Source organism: Peromyscus eremicus, chromosome 6 (assembly GCF_949786415.1).
Source record: "Peromyscus eremicus chromosome 6, PerEre_H2_v1, whole genome shotgun sequence".
Classification (NCBI taxonomy): Eukaryota; Metazoa; Chordata; class Mammalia; order Rodentia; family Cricetidae; genus Peromyscus; species Peromyscus eremicus.
Window position 1 is genome coordinate 91,650,812 of NC_081421.1, and position 12,545 is coordinate 91,663,356.

At 38.8% G+C, this 12,545-nt stretch overlaps 1 pseudogene; it reads left to right on the forward strand.

Moving 5' to 3' along the window:
* Window positions 1-12,305, forward strand: part of LOC131913853 (ribonucleoside-diphosphate reductase subunit M2-like) — a 31,173-nt pseudogene extending 18,868 nt beyond the window's left edge.
* Window positions 12,306-12,545: the final 240 nt, after the last annotated feature.

A 12,545-nucleotide genomic window follows, 5' to 3' on the forward strand; every position in this document is an offset into this window, starting at 1 on the left:
GCAATAGAACACCTACAAGCGGTAGCATCACAGTGGTGCAGAGGAGTCACGAGTTCCTGCCTGATGGCTTTGGTTTGAGTCCAGACTATCGGTTGATGATCTATATAACTTTGGATACATTATTTAATCCCTGCTCTGCCCACAAACTGTAGACTAATGATAGTTGCCGGACTGACTTTACTGAACGTCACCACCGAGGAGCCAATGAGATAACGTTGCTAACAATTTCAAAGATGCCTAGTCATGTAGCAGCCTGCTCACTGAGAGTGAGTGAACCGAGTGTGTCCCCTCCATTATTCTACAGATGCGTCAGCAGACAATTGTTAGGAATTCATCAAAAACTAAAAACTAGAGGGAATATAACGAGAAGACGAGGCTTCTGTCTTCCCTCTAGCCACTCTTGGGAAGTAGGATGTTTGTGGCAGAAGGCAAGGAAGATACTTCCTTCTTAGCTTGGATTTGCTTGGCTTTGGCTTTGACGGGGCAGGGGAGGGTCACTCAAATAAAGGAGTCAGCCAAGGTCCCCATGCATTCAACGTACTGAATGCAGCACAGTAAGAAAAGGAGTTTGAGATAGGCAGCACATTTAACCCTGCAGCCAGCAAGTACATTCCATCTGACAGGAAGCCAGAAAGTTCATGTGTTGAACCCTGCTAAGGTAATTTCACGTCAACAAAAAGTAAGATAATAGATGGTGTGGGAAGGTTTGCAAGGCTATAATACATCTGAGGTGGGGAGGAGAATGACTAACTGGAGTGAGGCCATTTGAAATAGTCAGCCTTGGGTATATTTTAGAATTGTGGATCTATTTATAAGATCTGCTCTTATTATTTAGCTTGTCTTCTTCATGATTCTAAAGACTTTTACGGAGCATGAGGCTGAAGAATTGCATCAACAATCCAGCCGTTTGAATACTTGCCTGAAATGGCGAGACCCACTACTGCCAGGAAAGGTAATTACTTCCTGACTTTCTGGAGAGGGGTGTTAGGTTTTATAAGCCTGGAATATGCTCCCCCACTTTTTTTGGTCTAATATAGTCAACAAGCATTTCCACTTGGTTCAAAACATCTGTTTTTTACTATCTCAAGAATTTAGTTTTCAATTATTTATTTATTTTACTTTTTACCCATTTGTTCATTTTTTGAGCATGGATGTGTGTGTTGGTGTATGCCAGAGAGTACGTGTGCTTGTGTGTATAGGTAAGTGCCAAGTACAGATGTCAGTGTTTGGTGTCACCCTCTACTATAGTTTCAAATTAAGTTTTATTACATATCTTTATCTGTTTGTGTGTGATGGGTACATAAGAGCGCGACTTTTAAGAGTTAGTTTTCTTCTTCTACCATGTGAGTCCTAGAGAATCTGTCTCAGATTATGAGGCTACATAGAAGGCTGGGATGTATTGCCAGCCCCCTACTTACTTTTTCAGACAGGTTTCTCCCTGAACCTAGAGGTCATCAATTTGGTGACACTATCTAGGCAGTGAACTTAAGAATTCTTGTGTCTCTCCCTTTTGTACTGCTGGGTTACAGACACACCACTGTGCCCTGCTGTGGGATGTTCTATATGGCAAATGTGTTGCTAATTAGTCAATAAATAAAGCACTGATTGGCCATTGGCTAGGCAGGAAGTATAGGCGGGGCAAGGAGGAGAATAAAGCTGGGAAGTGGAAGGCTGAGTCAGAGAGACACTGCCAGCCACCACGATGAGAAGCAGCTTGTGAAGATGCCGGTAAGCCACGAGCCATGTGGCAAGGCATAGATGAATGGAAATGGATTAATTTAAGCTATAGGAACAGTTAGCAAGAAGCCTGCCACGGCCATACAGTTTGAAAGCAACATAAGTCTCTGTGTTTACTTGGTTGGGTCTGAGAGGCTGTGGGACTGGCAGGTGAAAGAGATTTGCCCTGACTGTGGGCCAGGCAGGAAAAACTCCATCTAAAAATGGCGTCCAACGTGGTGGCAAGAGTTTCCACCTAAAAACTGAGAAAAAAGATTCTAAAACGGAGCTAAAACCAGCTTCCTAATTGTCTCTCTCAAATGAGCGGCAGCTGCTGGTTTGAGCTACTGGCGGGTTCCTGGTGTGTGTGCTCGACCTGCAGTATGGCGGGAATGAGACCTCTACAAGTGGCACATTAAGCTGCATGGTGGATTTAGCCTTTGCAGGTACAAAACAAAAAAAAAAAAGAGGTTTCTGGACTACACGTTGCTTGGATAAAAGCATAGACCCACGATAGCTCCCAGAGCTCGTGGTAAACCACTGCCATGTTGGGAAGCTGAGGTGGGTGGAGCCAGCATTCACAGCTGATGCACTTTAAAGCAATAGATTCACAATAAGACAGATTCAGATGTAATAGTTTACAATGTGTGTAAAAATGTATGTAGGCTTGAAAGAGAGAGAAAAAGGAATATATACAGTTATATAAAGAAATAGTTTTTAAAAATAAAGTCTTTAAAGAGACAGTAAAGGTAGTATAAAAAATAAGCCACGTAAAAATGGATATTACACAGAGAATCTGGATTGTGTTGTCTTTGGGATTCTTAACTTCAGAGAGATATTTGATTGTAAAGGAAGCTGAGTTAAACCAATATGCATATTTTAAAGATATCTTGACTTCAAAATTTCGATGTAAGGATATGTTACTTTGGAAAGGAGACTCTGCTTTTGTTCCCACAGAAAGTCAAAGGCTATGGATTTGTTCAAGATTAAGATACATCAGGTTTGACCAGCCAAGACCCCCTGAAGGTCTCCGATGACACCATGGCCCAGATGATCCAACATCCAGAATGGTTTGAAGGCATCTGGCTCAGACGATACAGCCTCATGGACTATTCCATAATTCTAAAATTTTCTTTGTTTCCCCATAAGATACAGCGCCCCCTTCCAGCAGGAAGTAGTAAGAGAAGCTACGCCCAAATTCCCAAATTGTATGTAATTTTACTTTGTTAAGGTTAAAACCTTCCTTTTTGAAAAAAAAAAAGGGGGAAGTGCTGTGGGATGTTCTATATGGCAAATGTGTTGCTAATTAGTCAATAAATAAAGCACTGATTGGCCGTTGGCTAGGCAGGAAGTATAGGCGGGGCAAGGAGGAGAATAAAGCTGGGAAGTGGAAGGCTGAGTCAGAGAGACACTGCCAGCCACCACGATGAGAAGCAGCTTGTGAAGATGCCGGTAAGCCACGAGCCATGTGGCAAGGCATAGATGAATGGAAATGGATTAATTTAAGCTATAGGAACAGTTAGCAAGAAGCCTGCCACGGCCATACAGTTTGAAAGCAACATAAGTCTCTGTGTTTACTTGGTTGGGTCTGAGAGGCTGTGGGACTGGCAGGTGAAAGAGATTTGCCCTGACTGTGGGCCAGGCAGGAAAAACTCCATCTAAAGTGCCCTGTTTTCACATGCTTATCTGTCAGTCACTTTATGGACTCCGCCCTCTTCTCAGCCCCAAGAACCTCATTTTGAGTTACATACTTGAATTAAAAAAAAAAAAAAAAAAGTGCCGGGCGGTGGTGGCGCACGCCTTTAATCCCAGCACTGGGGAGGCAGAGCCAGGTGGATCTCTGTGAGTTTGAGGCCAGCCTGGGCTACCAAGTGAGTTCCAGGAAAGGTGCAAAGCTACACAGAGAAACCCTGTCTCGAAAAACCAAAAAAAAAAAAAAAAAAAGTGTACCAGGTGGTGGCACATGCCTTTAATCCCAGAACTCAGGAGGCAGAGACAGGGAGATCTCTGTGAGTTCGAGGCCAGCATGATCTACAGAGTGAGTTTCAGGACAGGCTCCAAAGCTACAGAGAAACCCTGTCTCAAAAAACAAACAAACAAACAAAAAAGTGTCCATAGAACAAGCAAAATCTTTGAATCTTTGAAGTGAGTGAGTCGTAAGGTGGAACTCACAAGAATTCCTCAAAGTATTTGTTACAAAGGCTTGTGCTGTGCAGTGAGACTGCTTTGATATTGTTAATTCAAAGTCAGCTCCTTACAGAGGCCATGTATGTGTATTCAGCTGCAGCTTCTGGGGATGCCATCTGTGGACTCATTCTCATCCCAAGAAGTGTGTGGTGGCCTCACACTCCTTATTGGTATCTTTACTGAGTGATGGAGCAGAGCCGATATTGACTCCCATCTGGCATTCTTGGCCATTTTCAATCTCTGTGCAAAAAGAGGCTGCAGAATCTTCCCACATCTTCCCGTGAACAGACCTAAACCCCAGGCTTGTTTGTCACGACTACCAGGCAAAACTCTCCAGTGCCACGCTACTTGTTTTGCTGTATCCTTTCGTGAGATTTATTCTTAAGTTTCCTAAGTACTCTTAAGATAGCTGTACTTTTTGTATTTGGAACAAGATGATCTCTGTAATGTAACTGTAGATTTCAGGGGTATGGATTCTGATCATTATACATTTCCTAGATGGCTGTCAGGAACTTCTAGATGTTTGCAACAGAGGCAGTAGATATTTGAGTATCTGTGCTGTTAGACTCTGTGACAACCAAAGCCAGAGCATGAGGCTTTCACTCTACCTGCCCTCTTACTTCCAGCTGAGAAGCCTATTCAAATGATCTCCCTCTCAAAAAAAAAATCAGGAAAAACTTCATTTGTTCTGAAGATCATGGATCCATGATATTCCCTATCAGGAGTTTGAACCGTGATAGAGTTGAAATGCAGTAGAAAGGAGTCACAGTGGGTTGATGACACAGCTCCCCTCTATGATATGGTTACAAAGTATTCTGAGAAAGAGTGAAGAGCTGATGAGGCCAAATGACACCTACTCTGTGGCATGACCCATGGGGGAGATGGAAACACTTTCCTCAAATTCTTTTTCCTCTAAAGCTGGTGCTCTTGGCTGTGGCTAGACTGGGGGTTTCAAGGTTTATGTACAGGGCCACCCTAAACTGGAGTACAGTAAGGGATGGGTTCTTGCTGAACACCAGTGACCTTCCACTGCTCCAAAGATGCCACAGAAAAGGGGCTTGAATAGTGCTTCAGGGTGTATAGTACAGAGAAGAAGAAAAGCAGAAAATAGGGTCTGTGAACTGCCGCGGCTCTGCTGTCCATCTGCTTAGAGATGGGCATGTGCTCTGTCTCACCGTTCCTCTGGAAATCAGATCCTAATGGGCGCTGCTTCCATCTGCCTTGTAGCCCGAGGTCTGGAAAATGATTACTAGCCATGGAGATAAATGGGGACTGGAAAAGCATCTGTGCTTCTTTTCCTAGGCAAATACAGCAGAAGCAGCATCAACGTTTCACTCAAGGATACATAATAATAAGGGGCTGTGAGCCTTTTTCCATAAAGAATATGAAAAACAGAGTACTTAAGAGTAGATGGAAAAAAAATTAAACAGTCTTAAATGAAGCAGAAATAGATGCATGCCATCAACTTTGTACACCTCATAAAATTCTAAAGAGCAAGGGCTATATGGAAATAAAATATGAAAGAGGGGATAAGCAGCAGGAGCTAGGATAGGAGGCATCTCATGCACACAACTAAGAAGATGCAGAAGTGCACCAGAAGCCTCAAGAAAAATAAGGCAGATGAGGACAGTAGTCTGGGGTGGCCTTGGAACCTTAGAGGAGGGAAAACGGTGTGTTCAGAGAAAAGGACCCTGTTCTAACAAGTGGTTGTTTTATCATCTTGCAAAAGGAAACAAAAGGAAAACATCGATTAAGGCCAAAATCATGGTGACATTTTGAGACTTCAGAAGGAAATGTGTAGAATTAAAGACCTTCCCATATGAGGTGAACTCGAACAGCTAGGCACATTATTGGGAAATTTAACAACTTTCATGGTCATCTCATCAGACACTTAGAGAAGACTCGAAGTTGAGCAGGTCTATGAATTTTCTCCAAACAGTAGCTATGATGGTGATGATGATGGATGGTAAATTAAGAAAAATGACAAGTACATCCTGCGCATATTTAGTGCAGCAGATACTGTTCAGTATGCTTTCTTCATAGTAGGTAATTAAAACCTCATAATGCATTTGTGATGAAGATATTATAGTCTCATTTTACAGAATAATGTTTCCAATAAACCTAATGAAAAGAGAAGAATAAAAAGAAGTATAAAATAAAACAGCAAGGAATCAGAAAAGGTCCAAAGTGTAACACTACATTATAATTAAGACTAGCCATCACAATTACACAACGAATGGGGCATATCTGAATTCCCTTATTTATAAATAGGTCAACTTCAAATGAAAATAGAACAATATCAGAATTCTACATCAGCTACAAGAGTGCTGTCTTTGTACCTCAAGCAACTCAGAAAATTTAAAAGTAGTAGGAAAGGTGATAACCTTAAAAGTAAATGAAAACAGAAATACTGCCACTTAGTAGATCTTAATGGAAAACAGCCTTAAATGAAGTAAACAGTAATCTCATATTGAAAAATAACAGCAGTGACTTAAAGCTGGCCAGCACTGTGGTGTTTTAGAAATAGCTCTCTCTGTCTGAAATATTAACAGCAAAAGGCAAATAATTGTGTAGAGAATTAAAATGGTTTCAAAACAGATGATTTCCCAGATTTGATTAATATTTTGTTTCTGGAAACACAGATAATATTCTTTTGCATAGAGGCAACTGATATCTTTTAAATTTCAAAGTGTACTAGAAAATCTTAAATAAAATGCAACATAGAAAAAAAGAGAAAAATGTGTATGTGGTTTATTGTCTCACCACGCTGCAAGAAGTTAATTATAATCATGTAGAAGAACTTGCTCCACTCATGTGAGAATTCAAAGCCAATGTAATTTTTTCTAGATAACTGCTGGGTTGAATTGGGAATCAGAGCTGCAGATTTGATGCTTAGGACATAGGGGTATTGAAAAGGAGACACATATCAAAACATGGGGTCCAGTCAGAACTGTAGTTATAGGTATCTACCAATTTCAGTTCATTCATTATTAAGTAAGAATGAATGAATGAAAACATTTTATTTAAACATTTAATTCATAAAACTTAAAAAATACTATAAAAACAGGGCTGGCAAGATGGCTCAGAGGTTAAGAGCACTGGCTGCTCTTCCAGAGGTCCTGAGTTCAATTCCCAGCAACCACATGTTGGCTCACAACCATCTATAATGAGATCTGGTGCCCTCTTCTGGTGTTCTGCAATGTATACATAATAAATAAATCTTAAAAAAAATACTATAAAAACAAAGAGAAAAAATAATAAAGTAAAAGCTGTAGGGGGCAAATACAGAAAAGAATTTGGAGAGTAGGAACATAAATGCAGGGCTGGTTCTTAAAATTTAAATAAGTATTTACAAAGAGAAACCATTCCAGATTTTCAAATCAGAAATGTAGTACAAATTATGTACAGAAATTCAGTACATAATTCTAGAACAAGGGGAGAGCTTATAAAAGGCACATGCAGTAGTTTCTTTTCTATCATTGTGACAAAACACAAGGTCTAAGACGTCTTACAAAAGAGGATGTTTAATTGGGCTTGTGGTTCCAGAGGGTTAGAGTTCATGATGGAGCAGCAGAGGCCCAGTGGCAGGAACAGCTGAGAGCTCACATCTTTATCCTCAAGTGAAGGCACAGAGAACCCTGGGGATGCCTTGAAACCACAGGGCTCACCTCCAGAGACACATCTCTTGCAAAGTCCATACCTCCTAATTCTTCCCAAACAATTCTGGCACCTGGGGATCAAGTATTCAAACACTTGAGCCTATTAAGGGCATTTTCAATCAAATCACAGCATTGGAAGATTTCATCCAACAAATCCAAGCTATGATTTAGGACCTAGATGTGAGAATCTGGTAAATGGGTAATTGTAGAACAAAATATCATTTAGTAAATTGCTTTAATGAATGGAGAACTTAGTTCATTAAAGTTTTGGAAGTGGTCAATAGTATTCCCAGAAATAAATGAAGTCTGAATGTTTTTATGATTAAACCTGAAACACTTTATGATGCAATTTAACTTATTGATTCAGTTTGATTAACCACCCTAATAAAATATAAAAGCAAAACTTATCAAAATTGTAGAAGATTATAAACATAACACATATCAATAAATTGAGTTTATTGGTTATGTTGAATTTCACTAAGTCATATTAAATTAAGCTTCTGAAATAGAAAGTTGCCTCAATGATAGGAAATTCATTAGCAATGAAATTAAGAAGTGAAATGAGGAAGGCTGCTATGGCACATAAATGATAAAAACACATTTGACATTGCCAAGATTCTATTTATTCCATAATAATATCTCAGAAAATTAATCTAGATCAATACTCTGATACGTTATGAAGTACTTATCATACTTAATGAATAAGTTTCTGAGCCATTCCTAAGGGACAACAAACACAAAGATGTCCTTTGAAACCGTCTATAATTTCCTATTGAACAGTAACTCTAGGCAATGTTACATGCTCAGAAAAAGAATTCAGATATACAGGCAACACAAATGAGCAGATTACATATGACATGAGTTCTTGGCCTGGGAAAATGCATTAAGACTAACAGAGCATGTGAGCATGCTTTCCTCTTCTTCTTCTTCTTCTTCTTCTTCTTCTTCTTCTTCTTCTTCTTCTTCTTCTTCTTCCTCCTCCTCCTCCTCCTCCTCCTCCTCCTCCTCCTTCTCCTCCTCCTCCTCCTCGTCCTCCTCCTCCTCTTCCTCCTCCTTTATCTTATTCTATCCTTCAGGAGGACCTAGAGTTCAGGATATTGCCAAGGTTGGCCTTGGATCCATGATAAATTCTCCCATGCTGGGAGTACAGGTATAGCCACCATGCCTGGAATAAAAAAAAAACATTCCCTACATTTGAGAAATTGAAATTCAATGAAAGCCAAATATACAACTAACACATAAAAAGTAATAACGAAGTAATAATTAATGTTTTAATACATGATAAATAATCTAAATTGTAGTATAAGTGAAGCATTAGTCATTTTAGAAACAAAATCTAGGTAATTCCTAGAACAAACTTAACAAGAAAGGAATGCATTCAAATCATTTCAAAATTTGAGTGCTGATGGGAAGTAAAATTTATTTTAAAAGAATCTTAGAGGATACTTATTTTATTAGATATTGTCATATGCTACATCTGGAGTTATATAATCTGATATAAAAATAAATCATAGAAGTCTAGAGACTTTTATAAAGATACATACATCCATATATATGTTTGACCATGTATGCACTTGAACAGTTGATAAATAGTGAAAGGGCCCAAGATATTATGGGAAGCAGACAATTTATTTCCTAGTTGTTGTTAGAACATAAAAATAAAACAGATAATGCTATAAAGAAGACTCCATATGGCTTATGTATCTAAATGTGAAAACCATAAAGCTAACAAAACAACACAAGAAGAATAGTTTTCTAATTGTGGAAAAGCATAACACCATAGAATCACGATATAGACAATGACTGTAATTGATTACAATACATTGAAGATTTTTATTCAATATTTAGCACCATTGAGACCCATATCTAGAATATATATGGGTCTCCAACAAATAAACAAGAAGTGGATATGAACCCCAGGAGAAAAATAGTCCAAAGATGTATGTAAAGGAAATTCATAGAAGAGGAAACTCAAAGGACTAATAAACTTTCAAAGAGATGCTCAAAATCATTAGTAATTAGATAAATGCAAATTAAAGTAACAATGATGTATCCCCAAAGACCTGTCAGATGGATAAAACAGTGGCTAATAAATGCTGGCGGAAGGAGAGGTTATGGGTATACTCTGGCTTGGCTGGTTAGATTATAGAAGAATGTAACAATTCAGAAGCATTTTGCTAATACCTAACAAAAATAAAAGTATCCATTATTACTGAGATTCCACTCTATACAAAATGGTAGTTGAAAATGAATGGGGCTGTTTCTTAAATCATTGTGGTGGTGGAGAGACACTGGAAACAACCCAGTTTTCTTTTGCTGAAGGAAGGGTTACATGAGTGTTGTGGCTGCATGCTACAGACAGGCATATCACTCAAGACTAATGTGTAGACACATATTCTCATTAATCTTGATAGATATGTAAAATCTTATGTGCAGTGATAAAAAAGCAAGACAGAATGAAATTTTTTTAACATACAATAGCATTTATGTTAACAAACAACACAGGCATATAGTTAACTATTTAAAAAAAACCCACATACACATATTTTCCCCAAATATAAAAACCAATAAAGTTGTTTTTTTTAAAGGAAAGGAAGGAAGTGGAAAAGGAGAGATGAAAGAGAATAAACAAATGTCTAAATAAGAATAGTTTTTTTTAAGAGAATGAAGGAAGGATAGAAGAAAGGAAGGAAGAAATGAAGCAAGGGAGAGCAGAGATTAGTCTGCTTCCACAGCCAAAACAAAATATTGCTGGACAGGTAGATCAAAGGACATATCTCTCAGTTCAGGGGCTTGAAGACCCGAGTTAAGGTGCTAGCATCTCTTCTCTTCATAGTATTCAGATGCCACCATTCTTTTTTTCCTGTCCTCATGTGACCTTTCATTATGTTTGTTATATGACTTTTACTGCTGTATATTAACAAATGTCTATTTACCCCAGATATGGCACTAAGGACAGACCAAAGAAATGATTTTAGCCTAGTGAACCATTGAGTTTTTTTAGGGTTACTTATAAGTGTATATTTGAAGGCTTACTTAGAGAACCATGGGTGATTCAAGGCAGCAGCACCATGATAAAGCCAATTCCAGCATGAGTGATGATTCATGAAAACTGCATTCTGTAGCTCTCGACATGACTGTTCATGACTCTTGGCTGAGGGAGTTTCCTTTCTTCAGAAATTGTGACTGCTTTTATAATCTTGGGAAGAGGCCTTGTGAGTCTCATGAATTTCAGGAACTTTCTGAGATGTCAGAGTTGTGTTTACTTCCCGAGTCTTGTAAGTCTCTCTCTTCCCTTCAAGAAGAAATGTTTCAATTTGGAGGAAATAGCTATACCCCAACACTTGAGACATCTCTTCTTCTTATGGGGTCTTAGCCTTGTGATCTTATTTAACCATATTTCTTTCTGGGTCCTCATCTCCCAAGAGTCACAGGGAGAAGAGTAGGATTATATTACTCTATTTGTGTAGGATGTTCCCATAGGCTCAGATGTTTCATCCTCAGCTTGGCACTGTCAGATGATGAGACTGTAACAATAGAGCCTAGTATGAGATTTTAGGTTTTAGGGTGTGTGTCCAAGAGAATGGTGGGACCCGATCTCTTTCTCACTCTATCTCTGTTTTCTTGCCATCATTATAGGAGCAGCTTGCTCTGCTACGCTCTCTTGTGATGATATGTTACCTTATTCAGTTCAGTTCACACCCTGAAAGTTATTGATGCCTCTTTGCAAATCACCATGATTGGATGAACCTTCTAATGTTATTGACTTTCCTACATGTAGTTCTTTTTGTACATCAGGCCTGAGGTAATATTGGCTTTTAGGTTTTTTTTGACCCAAAATAATACTCTATTCATTGGTGCACAAGAGCAGCCATGACAATTTTGAAGAAAAGATTAATATAAAATTACCTGTTTTATGAGACAAATTTTAACATATCTCATGTTCTGGCTTTCTTTGCAGTCAGTGATGGTAGAATAAATGAAAATTCAGTGAGGTGATTTAGCCAAGAAGTTTTAATATAAAAGCTTACTGTTTTGATGGCTTCAAATCTGCCATAGAAAACGTACTTTCAGAAATGGATAGTCTCATCACTAACACAATAAAGACTCTAAAGAAAGGGAATTTCTCTTCAATGCCATTTAAATGGAGCCTTGTGTGAGAAGAAGACAGACTGTACTTGGTTGGGGGACATGAAAGAACTAGAAGGGAAAACAAGCAATTGAAGATGAGGCTATGGAGAACATGTGGTAGCCCTTGCCACTGTGAAAGGAATCTTCTCTTCTGGTTCTTTCATATCAGTGTTCTGGCTCAAGAAACAAGGACGGGTGCCCAGCCGCATATTTTCCAATGAGCTTATTAGCAGAGACTAAGGTTTGCACTGTGACTTTAGCTGCCTGATGTCCAAACACCTGGTACACAAAGCATCAGAGCAGAGAGTAAAAGGAATAATTATCAGTGCTGTTCGAATGGAGCAGAGGTTCCTCCTGGACGCCTTTGCTGTGAAGCTCACTGGGATGAATTGGTTTTTAATGAAGCCGCACACTGAATCCATGGCAGCCTTGCTTCTGCTGGGTCTGGATTTTAACTGAGTTTTCAGAGTAGAAAATCCGTTTGACTTCTCAGAGAATACATCCAGGGAAGGGGAGAGTAACTTCTTTGGGAAGAAAGCAGGTGACTCTCGGGGGATGGGAGGGAGGCTGATTACAACAGAGAATTCTTTTACCTTGGATGCTGATTTCTAAATGAACTGAAGATGTGCTGTTGTTTTGAAGCTTAACAACAACAAAAATAATTATATATATATATATATATATATATATATATATATATATATATATATATATATATCCGCGAGGTCGCAGAAAGGGAAAAACACAATAGAAAAGCAAGAAACTGAGGATCAGGAAAATACCAAACATTAGAGAGTTAAGAAAACAAGAGAATGGCTACCTATCTTCAATAGCTCTAAATGATAATAGTCT